The sequence below is a fragment of the Callospermophilus lateralis genome, chromosome 6 (assembly GCF_048772815.1).
Source record: "Callospermophilus lateralis isolate mCalLat2 chromosome 6, mCalLat2.hap1, whole genome shotgun sequence".
NCBI classification, from domain to species: domain Eukaryota; kingdom Metazoa; phylum Chordata; class Mammalia; order Rodentia; family Sciuridae; genus Callospermophilus; species Callospermophilus lateralis.
This window is the reverse complement of record NC_135310.1, coordinates 10,335,873-10,351,254: the sequence shown is the minus strand read 5'-3', so window position 1 is coordinate 10,351,254 and position 15,382 is coordinate 10,335,873. Positions and strand designations below refer to the sequence as shown.

At 38.7% G+C, this 15,382-nt stretch overlaps 1 non-coding gene and 1 pseudogene across 1 annotated transcript; both read right to left on the bottom strand.

Moving 5' to 3' along the window:
- Positions 1-14,480: 14,480 nt before the first annotated feature.
- On the bottom strand, positions 14,481-14,587 carry LOC143402710 (U6 spliceosomal RNA). The gene has a single exon (XR_013091773.1). It is a non-coding gene; the product is annotated as a U6 spliceosomal RNA (small nuclear RNA).
- Positions 14,588-14,869: 282 nt separating this feature from the next.
- On the bottom strand, positions 14,870-15,382 carry LOC143402250 (glutathione-specific gamma-glutamylcyclotransferase 2-like; annotated as a pseudogene).

Sequence of the window (15,382 nt, the reverse complement as noted above, 5' to 3'; positions counted from 1 at the left end):
TCCCCATCCCTTATTTTTTATTTTGAGACAGGGAGAGTTGCTGAGGCTGGCCTCCAATTTGTGATCCTCCTGCCTCACCCCCCAGAGTAGCTGGGATTAAGGTGTGCACCACCTTACCAGGCTGTCTAATTTTTTGAATTGTTCCCAGAGAGTAAAGGTGTCACTCTTGGGTTCCCCAGACCCTCTATAAGCACACCCTTGTCCTTCCCCACATCTGAGTAGTTTGATTTCTTTTCCTTCCTGTTCTTTTTTTGGAATATTCTTAGTAACCAATGACCAGTAACTTGTAATAAAAATTTCAGGCTCAAATGGCACTTAGGCTCTTGCTATAAGTATTAAGAAGTGATGAGATATATATTCAGTATCTGAATATTTGAGGTCATGTTGGGTTTCGCTTTGAATTTACCAGAGAATGACTTCAGTTCATTTTTTTTTTTTCATTCTTACAGGTTGTTTGAAAGGTGCAATTATCTTCAATCATGGGTTTTAAAAATTCTTTGTATATTCACAATAGAAAAATGAAGACATTTTCTTTTAAAAGAATTCAAATTGGATGCTGGGGTTGTGGCTCAGCGGTAGAGCGCTCACCTAGCATGCGTGAGGCGCTGTGTTCGATCCTCAGCACCACATAAAAATAAACAAAATAAAGGTGTTGGGTCCAACTACAACTAAGAGAAAATTAAAATAAATAAAATAGTTTCTTAAAAAAGAATTAGAATTGGGTCATTCTTCACTGTTGAAGATAGGTAATCAGTAACTGCACATTTTAAAGGGATTATCTGTTTTTTTGTTTCTAATCTTTCCTTGTAGAATGCTGAATTCAGTTTAAATGCATACACCACTCTGAAGTCCAGTCTTGCCTCATTTAGCAAATACAGTGAAAGGCTGATAAGAATGTTTTAGTCTTGTCCTCTGTTGCAAGCCCCTAAAGTTTATATTTTGACACAGTCCTATGGTGAATTTGGGTAAATTTAAGTTTTGTTTTAAAAAAGACCAAGTTGAGAAAGAATTCATTTTCTACATATATCAAAAGGGACTTAAGGAAAATAGTGGTAGTTATCCATATCTGTGTAACTTAGCTGTCATTTCCACGTCACAGTTAACCTTTGGTAACTAATTTAGGTCCTTTGTGCTTACAGAGTCACTTTTAGAAGTAATCATTCTAATCAGATTTTTTTGGATACAACATTTTTTTTATACCTTTATTTTATTTATATGGTGCCAAGGATCAAACCCAGTGCCTTGCGCATGCTAAGTGAGCAAGTACTCTACCACTGAGCCACAACCCCAGCCCCTCTAACCAGATTCTTGAAGTTCCTAATGCCTTTTTCTATTTCTTTCTTTCTTTTCTCTCTCTCTCTCTTTTTTTTTTTTTAAGAAAATGCCTTTCCAGCTCCACTAACTAAAGTTACACATGTACTTCTTACAGCCCTGGTTGAATTAAGGGTGTGTGGAGGGGCTGGGGATGTGGTCAAGCAGTAACGTGCTCGGCTAGCATGCGTGCGGCCCCGGTTCGATCCTCAGCACCACATACAAACAAAGATGTTGTGTCTGCCGAAAACTAAAAAATAAATATTAAGAAAAAAAAAGGGTGTGTGGAACCTTGAAATTCTGGTAGGAAATAAGTGAATTCCTTTGGTGCATATGTGTGAGAACAGTTTTGAAAGTATATGTTGTAGTTTCTCCCAAGTAGAAACCTCTTTATTTGAAGAAAAGAAGACTCTTTATAAGGGAAGTTTAAGGGTTTTTTTTCATATATATATATATATATATATATATATATATATATATTACAAATAGCATGGAAAATGCTCACTATACAGTTTTGTGTAACAGTTTTTTGTTTGTTTGTTTGTTTGTTTTTAATTTCAGTGTGCTAGGAATTGAACCTAGGGCCTAGCACATGCTCGGCAAGCACTGTACCATTGAGCTACATCCCCAACACTTTCTAAAAATTTTAATTAATTAATTTATTTAGAAGAGTCTTGCTAAAATGCCGAGAATGGTCTTTGACTGTTAGTGCCTTGACTTTTCTTATCACTGTTCCACCTGGTACTCATTTCATGTTTATAGAGTGGCAAATCATTGCCATTTGAAGAAAAAGATTAGCTCCACTAAGTAAGTTACACGTATGCAGACACAAACTACCACATAGCTGCCAGCAGTAGCTGGAATTACAGGCACCCTGCCCAGTTTAACAGTAATTTTTAAAAATGTCTTAAATAGAATGTTTAGCATTTATATAGAGAAAAATTTGTATAGAGAAAAATTCTGAGACAATGAAATTGTTTCTTAATAAAGAATGAATAGAAGACATAATTTTTTAAAAATTAGAGCTATATATTAAAGTTATACTTAATAGTTGGGCTCATCCTGACAAACTCATCTATGCATGGAATTTGATTTCAGTTCATGGTTCCCCACTTCAGAAAGCATGCACTTTTTAACTGCACCATTTTTATATTAAGCATATAAAGTACACTTTTCCTTTGAGTGCCCCCTTGTAACTCTGTAGCTTTGCTTGCACACTTCCTTTCTGGTCTGAACTGCTGTTTTCTGCCGTCTTCTAGGTACCCCTTCTTACACATTAGCCCAAGGCACCACTTCCTTGGGAAAGTCTTTCCTGATGTCCCCACCCCTATTACCAGATCATCTGGCCAGGCTGGTAGTTACATTTGTTTCTATGACTACTGGCTACTGGCTGCATTCAGCCCCAGGAGACTGGAACTGTGTTTGCTCACCTTTGTGTCCTCAGGGACCTGTTTGAAAGAGCAAAAAGAGATTCCAGTGAGATAATGACTAAACTAAAGATAAAAGAACTTTTATCTCCAGCTGTAGGTTTTGGTTCTTTTAATTGTGTGTTTCAGTGAAAATTTTTTAAGTATACATGCCCAATGCAAAATTCACCTGCAGTGCAATGTTTTTAAAATATAAATAATTTAGCCTTACTAATGATTACATGAGAAATTATGTTTCAAGGTGTTTGAAACTAGCCTCACACTTCTGAGAATTTAAGAAGATGGTTTTTAACTCCTGAGTGTCAGGAGTGTGCTTAGTTTTCATAAGTTTAGGGTTTTTTTTTTTTTTTTTGTCTTTTTATTTTTTTTTTAGTTGAAGATGGACATAATGCCTTTATTCTATTTGATTATTATTATTTTTTTAATGTGGTGCTGGGCAAGCGCTCTACCACTGAGCCACATCCCTAGCCCCGTTTTTTTGTCTTTTTGTTGAGATTTCTGACTTGATTGCATTGTGACCAGGGAATCTGATTAATAATCACTACCATATTTTGAGTTTTGTTGAGGCTAACCTTATACCTAGCAAACAGTTTTCATAAATGTTCTTCATGTGCATGGAAAGAATATGTGTATTCTCAAATCATGTGTATGCAGTCAGTATATTTCCAGTAGACTGAACTTATTAGGTGCTCTTCCCATTTTCATCCTATTAATCTATTTTCTCTACTTGATCTTTTTTTCTACTGGATGGGGATGTAGGTTTTAAACCATTTCTCTAAATTTAGTATTAGTATTATTTACCAGATAAATTCAAGTTTTTATTGTGAAGTGACCCGCTTTATTCCTAGTGATGAATATTTTTCTTAAAGACAGCTTTGTCTTGTTAACGTGATTTCATTAGAGTTCTTTTGGTAAGAACTGATGCATAAAAACCTACAGGGAATTTTCCTTTTGTCCAATAGGTTAATGTGATTTCTTTTTTTTTTAAATTTTTTTAATTGTAGATGAACACAATACCTTTATTTATTTATGTGGTGCTAAGGATCAAACCTAGTGCCCCATGCATGTGGGGCAAGAGGTCTACCACTGATTCATAACCCCAGCCCATTAATATGATTTCATTTGGTAAATGTTTTCTTGATATATAAAATGTTGTGGCTGAATTTTACCTTTTGTCCAATTTGTCTCTGTGACTAAAGATTATTGTCTGTCTGTATTCATGTTTACTGAAGTGTTTAGATTTCTGAGAATCAGTCAATCCTGAACTTTTTGGAAGCTGTGCCCTTCACCCCCATCTCTTTTTTATTCAGTTATTGTTTATTTAGACTTAACCCCATTGCACCATGTCTTTGCATGCTATTTTCTGATATTTCAGTCTTGTCTTTGGCAATTTTTTCTATTTCCTAAACTAAATTGAAATTTTCATTTTGTTGCTGGTGAATCTGCCATATTTGAAAATGTACTTTGCTTTAGTCATCAAAGACTGTTTACTAGATGTAGGCTTTAGGCTGCAGTGTTTTCTCTCAGCCCAGGGAAGCTGTTGCTTCTAGTTTCTTCTGGCTTTCGTGTTTACTGGTGAGAAGCCAGCTGTCTAATTGTTCCTTTAAAAGCCTGTTTCTGAGACCTTCTCTGTGTCTTCAGCGTTTTGCAGCTTCACTGTGGTGTGTCTCTGTGTGCATTGATTTATGCAGCTGAGGGTTTGCTGGGTGTGTTGGGTCTGAGAATGGGTGCTTCCCTGGTGCAGCAGTAGAGCTTTCAGTAGAACTCTCTGCTCTGAGATGTGCCATCTGTGTACAGCCCTGTGGAAGTCACCTGCCATGTCAGTAACATGAACTGGAAATGTGGTTAGTGCAACTGAGGAACTGAGTTCATTTTAATTAAAATAGTTATAGGTGGTTAATGGCAATTGTTTTGAAGGATGCAGTTTTAGAAATTCTCAACCATCATTTTATGAAAATTGCCTTTTCTCCATTCTCTCTTTCTGGAACTCTTAATTGGCATGAAAAGGCCCAAAGGACATGCAGCCTCCCATCTCACCATCCCGTTTTCTTTGTGCTGCATTCTGGATGACTTCTTTGGCCCTTACCTGCAGTTCACTATTCTTCAGTTAGGCCTAATCTGTTCTTTTATCCATCCTTAATTTTTTTTTTCAGTCGTATTCTATTTTTAGAAATTATGTTTGTTTTTCAAATCTGCTTGGTGGTTCTTCATAGTCTCTGGTTTTCTGCTCACATTTTCATAGTTTTGTATTTTCATAGTTTGGTGTCTGTTGATTCTTGGATCAGAATTCTGACTCAGCATGTTTCTCCTTATTTGCATTCATGGTACCTTGTTTTCTTCTGTATTTTGTGATTTTAGTTTATTTTTTCCTCAGAACTTCATCTGATTAAATTCTGATAGCTAGAATGAAGTTGTATTCTTAGGAAGAATTTGTATTTGCTTATACCACTCCTCAGGAGCACTACATCTTTGGGGTCACTGGCTTAATGGTTTTCCAAACATACTGAGTAGCATAAATGTGGGCCTCGGCAACTCGGGAGGAGTCCCCCGGCTCTGTACCAGTGGCAAGTCATTTCCTTGCTGCCCACTGTGCACACAGGCTTTTCTCCTTCATCCTTACCTTGGGGTCTTTTTGCAGTCCCAGCTTGTAGCTTTATCTCTTACCTCCCTGCCCACATGCAGTCCTAGAGCGCCAGCTCAGGTCTCCAGACAAGTCCAGGGTGAAGTCCTGCCTTAGCAAGTGTCCTCCCTGGGTTTGTGCTTTGGCTACCTTTAGGACCTCTCCAGAGCCTTTCCTTTTGTTCTGACAAGGCTAGGGCTCTTACTAGTTACTCAATGCTTCTGGTGTTTCAGTCTGGCAGTGGCTCGGGAATTAGCATGCAGAGCCTGCTGGAACAGCGGCCAACCTAGAGCATCCTGGTAGCAGGAAAGGGAAGGAGTAGGTAGGGTATGTGCACCTGACTCCTGAATCTGGTCTCTGAAGGTGGAGAAACTTCAGTCGAGCTGTCAAAATGATACACTGTGGCATTCCTCAGTTTTCCGATTTTATTTCTTTCTCTTTTTCTTTTGACTATCTCTCATTTCTTTTGACTAAACATGCTGGGTTTTGCCCCTTTTTATTTTTAGGCATTGTAACTACAGTATTTAAGGTTTTAGTATGACTCAATTTTTCTAAGCTATTTTTAGTATCTTTATATCAAGTCCTATAGTATTAGGACCTGATTCTTAAGAGGAGTGTGTGTCTCATGGTGGCAGCACTTAGGGCCAAGTTTTCATCTTTTAGCTTCTTTTGTAGTCTCAGAATTTTTGAGCAATGAACTTCCCTTGCCACTGTAAAAAGGAAAAAGCAAGCTCATGGTTTTTAACTTAAAAACTTGTGTTTTTTTTTTTTAATATTTATTTTTTTTTAGTTGTAGCTGGACACAATACCTTTATTTATTTTTATGTGATGCTGATGATCAAACCCAGGGCCTTACACATGCTAGGCAAGTGCTGGACTGCTGAGCCATAACCCCAGCCCTAAAAACTTGTTTTTAACCAGACATCTAAAGTACATTTCCAGCTTTATCTACCTTCTGTTGATTTGTTTAAAAGTATACTGAGATGAAAAAAGTACTTAATTAATACTTATGAATAATAAGTGGCTCTTGAATAGAAAAAAAGCTCTTGCATTCAGGATTACAAATACTATTTTGCAAATAACAAAAGTAAGTATCTTACTTTTTTTTTTTTTAAAAGAGAGAGTGAGAGAGGAGAGAGAGAGAATTTTAATATTTATTTTTTAGTTATCGGTGGACACAACATCTTTGTTTGTACGTGGTGCTGAGAATCGAACCCGGGCCGCACGCATTTCAGGCGAGCACGCTACCACTTGAGCCACATCCCCAGCCCCTCTTACTTTTGTTTTTTAACTTTTAAAAATAACTGGAAACTTGGAATAGCTGGGGTTAGAGGATGTGCTAGCATGCTCAGGACCCTGGATTTGACCCCCAGCACCACCCAAACAAAACAAAACACCACAAGAAGAACAAGGCAGAGCAGATAACACATACAAACACAAGACTGAAAGCCTACACGGCAACCAGCACTAAACCCAGAGTTCTTAGAAACGGCTGCCTTAAAATGCATTGTCATCAGGGCTGGGGTTGTGGCTCAGCAGTAGAGGGCTCACCTAGCATGTGCGAGGCTCTGGGTTTTGATCCTCAGCACCACACAAAAATAAATAAATAAAATAAAGGTACTGTGTCCAACTACAGCTTAAAAAAAAAAATTAAAGAATGCATTGTAATTACACCTGCCTCTGTGTGTCTTTCTCCTGTGGAGCTTAGAGGGGGCAGAATGGCCAGTCCCTTGTGGCTCAGCAGTGGTGTCTAACACTCTGTCCTCCCTCCACCTTTCAAAGATCACTTAGTACTCAGATTTCAGAGTGGAGAAATTTCAGAGTGTAGAAGTGTTAAACTTCTACAGCTGTTTATTGATGCATTAACAATCTGATGATTACAGATGTACTTTGTTGGGTGATTACCATTACAAGTAAGTAAAGTTAATTCAATGTCCTTGTCACCACAAGACCAAGAAGATCAGTAGAGACTGGTAGTTATATTAGATTGATTATGTAATCCTTTAGAACCAAGAAAGTATTGGAGATAAAACAATTTTAAATATTATTGGAAATTTTTATATTTACTACTGTCTATGATGTCCCAAATTGAAGTTCTCAGCCTTTTAATCCCGGCTACTCTGAAGACTGAGGCAGGAGGATCACAAATTCCAGGCCAGCCTGGACAGCTGAGACCCTGTCTCAAAATAAAAAGTCCTGGACATGTATCCCCAGTACTGCAATAAACAAACAAAAAGTAAAGAAGAAAACCCATTCCCTTTGAGGAGTCAGAGCCTCCCATGCCCTTTCTGTAGCTTGCACAGTGGAGACTGGCAGTATTTTCTAAAAAGCAATTATAACATTTCCCCCAAACTCCCCTCACTTATAAGGCATCTTTGCTATACAGAAAGATTATAGCAACGGTAATAAGCTTCCCTCAGAGAGAAATTGGGTTCTTATTAAAGTGCATCAGTATTTTCCAAGTAATGATAGTATTTCCTGAGTTGTAGGCATTAATGGTGGAGCTATGCGACAGTCACCCCATTTGGGAGCTTGGTAAATCATGCATTACTGACTCCCCCCAGAGTTGCTGACCAGGGGTCAGAGGTAGAACTTCAAACATGCCTCTCTTCCATTTCCCAAGTGATGCTAGGTTGCTGGTCTCAGGATCACACTTTGGGGGCTACTGCTGTGGAGAGTGCAAAAAGAACTTTTAAGGTTGGTCCTCAAATCTGAGACTGTGGTTGGGTAGGCTGCATTAACTTTTTTTTTTTTTTAAATTATAGTACCTTTATTTTATTTGTTTATTTTTATGTGGTGTTGAGGATCAAACCCAGTGCCTCACACGTGCAGACAAATGCTCCACTGAAGTGGCATCCCCTCTCTCCACAGAAAAGTCTTAACTGGGCTTCTCCAGAAATCTTTACCATGACTGATTTTTCGGACTTTCAGCAAAAGAGTCTCTGCAGAAGAGTTCAATGTAGATAAACTTCCTATTTTCACATTGCTCTGTTTTACTTGGCCACTGGCCAGGAAGAAATCAGCACTCCAGGTGCTAGACATCCCCTTACTAGTTTCTCATAAACACGTATCCAGTATAGTAGTTTGTAGAAATGTGCAAACAAGGCCTCTGGCCTTGAGCTGGGCTTCACAGAGACCTCCACATTTTTAAGAGAAGTTACCAGTTGAGCTCCATGGTAACAGCTGGCAGGGGGAGGAAAGACGGGGGAGAAGCAGCTCTCCTCTTCTCAGGTGTTGTCCTTGAAGGGTTAACTTGCCCAAAACAGTAAAAGAAAAACCTGCTTTTATGTGAACTTCTGCAGACTGTGAACTTCTGAGCCCCTCGCCTTACATGCTGGGTATAAAACTGTGAAACTCCCTGAACTCGGGGTTCAGAGGATTGATTGATGATTACAGCAAAAACTGTGCCCTCTGAACCTGGCTAAAACTGTTTTCTGCTATCTTTGTCCCTGCAACACCACCACTGAGCTACACCCCCAGCCCACCAGGCTGTGTCTTGAGTAAAGGATTCTTCTGAACTCAAATGATTGATAAGTATTCTCAAATAAAGGCAGTTTGATTTCTGGTCTACTCTGGTGTGTTTGGTAATTTTTTAGCATTCTGTTAATTGGTCATTTGTATTACAGATTGAACATATGTACCTAACCCAAAAATCTAAAGTCTGAAATGTTCCAGAAAGAAACTTTTTGAAGTGGTGATATGATACCACAAATGGAAAATTCCACACCATGAAACTTTGTTCCATGCACAAAATGATTTAAAATATTGTATAAAATTACCTTCAGACTGTGTATATAAGATGTAGGTGAAAAATAAGTGAATTTTATATTTAAGATTTGGATCCTGTCCCCAAGATATCTCATTATGTACATACAAATACTTTAAACTTTTAAAAATCTAAAGTCCAAACATTTCTGGTTCCAAGCATTTTGGATAGGGATGCTCAACCTGTGTGTGCAGAATGTTCAACATAGTTAGAGTCACAGATCATTTTAGCAGTAATGTTGCTGTGGCTGGTGATATCACTGTCCTGTTGCTTTTTGATTTTTTTTTTTTTAAGTTGTAGGTAGACTCAGTACCTTTATTTTACTTATTTATTTTTATGTGGTGCTGAAGATCGAACCCAGGCCCTCACACATGCTAGGCAGGTACTTATCGCTGAGCTTCAACCCCAGTCCTTCCCTGTTGCTTTTTAAGTTGGCCAGAAAACATGCCTGCCTGCTATTTGTCTGTCTGTCTGTCTATCTATCTATCTATCTGTATCTATCTCTCTATATCATTGTAGGTCATATTAATCAGTCCAAATTAATTTGCTTTGTATTGTGGTTCTGAAGTGGTTATATAATGAGAATGATTTTTAAGTCAGGGCATTACTATGTCAGTGAATCCTGTTTAATTTATAATTCAGATAATTTATGATTTCTAGATTTTCGTTTTACTAGTGTGGTATGTACCTGTACCTAATTTTTTTTTTATTGGTTGTTCAAAACCTTACAAAGCTCTTGACATATCATATTTCATACATTAGCATACATTAGCTTCAAGTGAGTTATAAACTCCCATTTTTACCCCAAATACAGATTGCAGAATCATATCGGTTACACGTCCACATTTTTACATAATGCCATACTAGTAACTGTTGTACCTAATTTTGATGAATTTGAATTTTAGCAGCTTCAGCCCACTTAGAAATCTTAAGGAAGTAAAAAGAAAAATGTGTCAAAAATCAGAGGAAAAAATTGGTGTATTCCCTAAATTAGATAAATCTTAATTTGATCCATCTAGGACTCATATGCACGAAGGTGTGTGTGTGTGTGTGTGTGTGTTCGCATTCTAGAAAGTAGCTTTATGATTGAGAAACACTTGCTGTAACTTAACTCTGTAATATCAATGAGAACTAACATGTCTAAATAAGAAAGTACAGAAGATGATTGCAGAGTTCTTGGTGACACGTGTTCCATTCAATTTCTTGTTGGACTTATAAACATCATATTCCATATAGGTGGAATATGTTTCATTTTCACTGTCTGTGTTAACATTAGAAAGGTACGTGAATTTCAAGGGATAGTTACAGGACATGTTAAGCATGCCACATTGCTACTAAAAATCAAAAGCAGGTTGTTTTTTCATTCAGTGGTCTCTCCAAAATTTATATTAAAAATGAAAATGCATGTGCATTTTCCTGCTTCAAGGAGTTGTTGTCTGGTGGGGAAGTTTGAGATCTTCCCTTGGGAGTTGCAGTTGCGGCAGGAGAAGTTCATGCTGTGCACAGTGATGGCACAGCAGTTAGACATTAGACTCTCTATTCCCCCATTCGCTGCCTTTGGGAACGTGAAAGCAGAATGAACTTACATCAGTAGAGGCCGTAGCTTGAAAATCACATGTAAAATTAAAGTTCCAGTTAAACATACTGCATTAGTCCAGACTTAGGAGAGGATCATTTCTGTACTGTGGTGGGTGAGAGAGTGAGGACTGTGATATTTCCTGGGTGTTCTTCATTATAATCACTGGCCTTGCAGGATAGAAGTTCCTTTTCAGAGAAGACAGAATTGTCCATTCACCTTGGTCCTGCTCTAAAATTTTATCAAGAACTCATCACACTAAGCCACTTTAGAACTAGGGAGCAGCGTGTGCTAGGTAAATAGTGTTTCTGTGCCCCACTTCATTCTGTATCCCTTATGGCTCAGGACAGGGTCTTGGCATGGTTGAAATGGGTCTGCTCCAGGTAAGCAGTTTCCTTAAAATGCCTGGCACATTTTCTGTACTGTCCCTGGTTTGTGGTCCCCAGAGCTTACACTGGAGTAGGGATTTCCAGCTGGTGAGATTTCAGGGATGAGCCAACATTCTTACAGACTGTGCAGCCTCTTCATATTTGCAGTTCTGTGGTTAAAATACATACAGACGGTATCAGCCATGCTGTCTTTTCCTCACTGCCTTTCCAGGCTTTGGGGGCTGGGACACAGGTGGGGTGGGTAAGACATGCCTGTGTTCTGCCTCTTTTGCAGTATTTCTCTCAGTATTTCTTTTTATTATTTCTGGACCTAGAGATCTTTCTGTTGTAGGCCTTGGAAGCCCAAGTTAGGACTGTGGCTTCTGCCTTGGCGTCACACCCTTCTCTCAAGGCTGTGGGCTTTGCTGGTTTGGGGTGGAGAGGTGGGATTAAAAATAAAGGAGCTAACAATGAAGAAGTAACATTTTAAAAGTATTATCTCTACCAAATTTATTTTAAGAATTAAGTAACATTTTACATGATAGACTTATCAGAGTGTCTGGCTTTGTAGCAAGGAATAGTTGCTATGGTTGGGTGGTGATTTTCATATTATTATAAAAATAAAATATAAACTAGGATCTGTTACACCTCAGATTGGGGGGTGAAACCAGTTTTTATGATTTCAAGTTACTCTTGTAAAGGTGAGAATGTTTCTTCTTGCTTTTCCTTATTTGCCTGAAATTTAACTCAGTTACCCAGATCTTGGTGTCTGGCTGTTTATGTTTGATCCCTTTGCTCTTGCCTCAGTGTTTTGTTAATTCTGGTAAATTATTCTCACACATCAAATCAAGATAAAAACAAGGCAAGTCCTTAGAAGCCTAGAGGACAAAAGTATGAGTGAGATTGAAAAGTACACTGGCATTGTTAGAAACTCTATAATACCTATATGTGTTTAGCTGAGCTGAGCCGTATACTGAGTTCACAGAGAGCAAATCTCATGGGTCCCCTTGGTAGTAGATCATCATGCTGTTTTTTTCTTTCAGTAAATTTGTTGAACATCTGCTTTGGGCCAGAAACTGTTGAAATGTTAAAAATACAGCACTGAAAAGCCCTGCCCTCAGACAAAAGTCTGTGCTCATGAGCTGTGTTCCCAGTGGAGGTGGATGGCCATCCACAGGGTCAGTAAGGTGGGGTGTGTGGGCAGGAGGGTAGTCGTGGCCAAGGATCCCTAAAGGGAAGGTGACAGGTAGAGACCTGAAGGAAGGAGTGGGCCTAAGGAATGAGCAGGTGAATGTCTGGAGAGGAAGCTGGGCTTGGGGAGGTGGCTGGCCAGTAGGGAGTGGTGGGGGCCTTGGAACTGATGTAGCAGTGTGAACCCTGGAGGGTTTCCACCACACCCACAGGCCTGCCTCCCTCTTTCCTTCCCTCCTTTCCTCCCTTCCCCCAGTTTGCCAGAACTAACTCCAGGAAGTTAATGCTCTGTTTACTTTGATGTTGGATTTAGATCTTATTTTTTCCTTCTTAAAATTTAATTGATTGTATCTAATTAAAACCACACTGGGAAAATCCTGTGCTCCACTTAATTCAGTCAGTGAGAGAGTTTTAAAGGGATTGATAGATTAACCTTTTACACATTAGGAGAATCTTAAGTCAAATCAGTTGAAAAAAAAGTTTAAGGAGACCCTCCCCAAACACACACACACACACACACACACACACACACACACACCCCTCTATTACTTAATTTGAGATTCTCCCTAATGGAAAATTTCAGATCTTGCCTCCTGGACTTGCTGAAAGTAAGCACATGGCCATCAGACCCTTTGCCCCTCTAGGTGTTGTTGTCATCCTGTTAAGTTTCCCAGGGTCCACCAGACAGGAGTGACCTGTTTCAGACTGCCAGACTTCAGGCAGAGGTCAAAATACCTGTCATCAGTCAGAACTATGGCATCCCTCTCCTGAGGAGGACTACTGCCTGCTAGTTTCTTATGACAGCGGAATGCATTTCAATTCATATTACACATATAGAGCACAAATTTTTCACATCTCTGGTTGTATACAAAGTATGTTCACACCAATTCGTGTCTTCATACATGTGCTTTGGATAATGATGTCCATCACATTCCACCACCATTTCTAACCCCCATGCCCCCTCCCTCCCCTCCCACCCCTCTGCCCTATCTAGAGTTTGTCTATTCCTCCCACGCTCCCCCTCCCTACTCCACTAGGAATCAACCTTATATCAGAGAATACATTCGGCATTTGGTTTTTTGGGACGGGCTAAGGTATAAATTTTCCGAAGCTTCCCAGCCTTGAGTGGAGCAGCCCAAGAAGAGCTGGAATAATGAGAGTTGGGTCACAGCGTTCCCATGGGCTTAGGAGAATAGCCTAGGATGGTCCTGGCTTAGGATTCTTCTTCCCTGGATCCTTTCAGTGAGTTTTTTGTTTGTTTGTTTGTTTTGTTTTTTTAAGTATAAAATGTTAGTGGAATTTTATATTGTTTGTATTTTAAAAGGAAGGTTGAAGAGGAAATATAAATACATAAATATGCATTGATCTACCAGTCCTTAGGTAGAATGGTCTATGAATCTATCAACAGTTTGGCATAATTCAGTATTTTTTATTTTAGCTATTTATAAAAATTTCAGACAGGCAGAAGTAGAGCAGTACATGAATCTCCTGGACCCTTTAGCTGCCTCAACAAAACATCAACTCCTGGCCCATTCCATTTCCTCTAAACCCCCATATCTTTCTCTTCCCTCATTATTTTGAAACAAAGTTTAGACAATTTGTGGTAAAAATTTTAATACATATTTCCAAAAATAGGGACTTGCATTTAGCAATCCTCAGGGGACAAGACCCTCTTACACCTTCTTTCCTGTGGCTTAGTGGTGCCAACGGTAGGAGGGAGTTGTGGCGAGTTGGAGGAGCCGGATTATGTGCGTTTATTATGTTGTAAGTGGACAATGGGCCTGGCCGCTCTCCTCCAGATGGTGCCTGTGGTGGGTTGCAGAGTTGGTGAAAAGGAAGATGGAAGAGGAAATACAAATACATAAACATGCATTGGTCCACCAGTCCTTAGGTAGAAAGCCATGTCTTCGAATAAAGGAATCCGCCTCTGGAATCCATACTCAGTGCCTTGCCTACTCTTCCCATTTTTAGTTTAAAGAAAGAATTGGAAGAGTTTCAAATCATTGTGAGTATAGAATCTTAGTGTTTTTTTTTTTTTTAATCATTGTGAGTATAGAATCCTAGTGGTTTTTTTTTTTTTTAAATCTTATAATATATTGGACTTTTGGCTTAATTCTCTATAATCTCAAATTAGTATTATGAAATGAAACAAGATTATTTTTACTCTGATACAAACAAGAACCGAACCAAGTCTTTGTATTTTTCTATATTTTGCTTCTTTAAAAATATGGAATGCTTCACAAATTTGCCTGTTATTCTTGTGCAGGGGCCATGCTAATCTTCTCTGTATTGTTCCAATTTTAGTGTATGTGCTGCTGAAGCGAGTACTTTGTATATTTCTAAAGAACTCACTTGTGATGACCAAGTGTTCAATATCATATAGTTAGGAAATCATTATATTATTAAAACTTGAATTTTTCTTTCTCTGTATTTCAGTCTTCCTAATATATGTTTCAAGATACTTGCAATTAAATTATGTATTTAGGTGATATCCTGGCTATAACATTAAAAACAATAAGATCTTCAAGTAAACCAAAATATTGCCATTGTGTGCTGAACTTATTCTTTGAAAACTAAATGCTCTATTTGAATAAGTTAATGATTAGATCTTTATATGCATCTGAGGTTTTGTTTTTCTTCTAAATGTTCCTTTACTAATTTTTCCAAGGAGAAAAGATGCTCATGTGCATCTTCTGGTATAAGTCTTCAAATAGAATTTGCAAGCTCACAAAGATACTCTATATTCTTCCACTTGGCCCAGCTGCATTAAAAATCTGTTCAGAAGTGTCATCCAGGGGGGCAGGATCAAGATAATTAGGAATGGTTTTGTTGTGGGATCTTTTGGATAAAAAATGACTGTTATGTTTCTTTGGCTTTTTTTCTCCGAAATAAGGTATGCTTTTATTTCTTCTTTTCCTACTGGCAGTGTGTATGCAACATCCCATACACAACCCCCACGATCTTCAACAAGAGTCACGACTCTTCATGGCTTGATGGGACCCCGCGGTGGTTGGTGCTACCCTGCCAGAAGCGACTGGTGTAGTTTGTGATGTATCCGACCAGCTTGTCCCCATAGGGGTTGTCCCCATTCCAGATCAGGGATCTGTAACCAAAAACCCACAT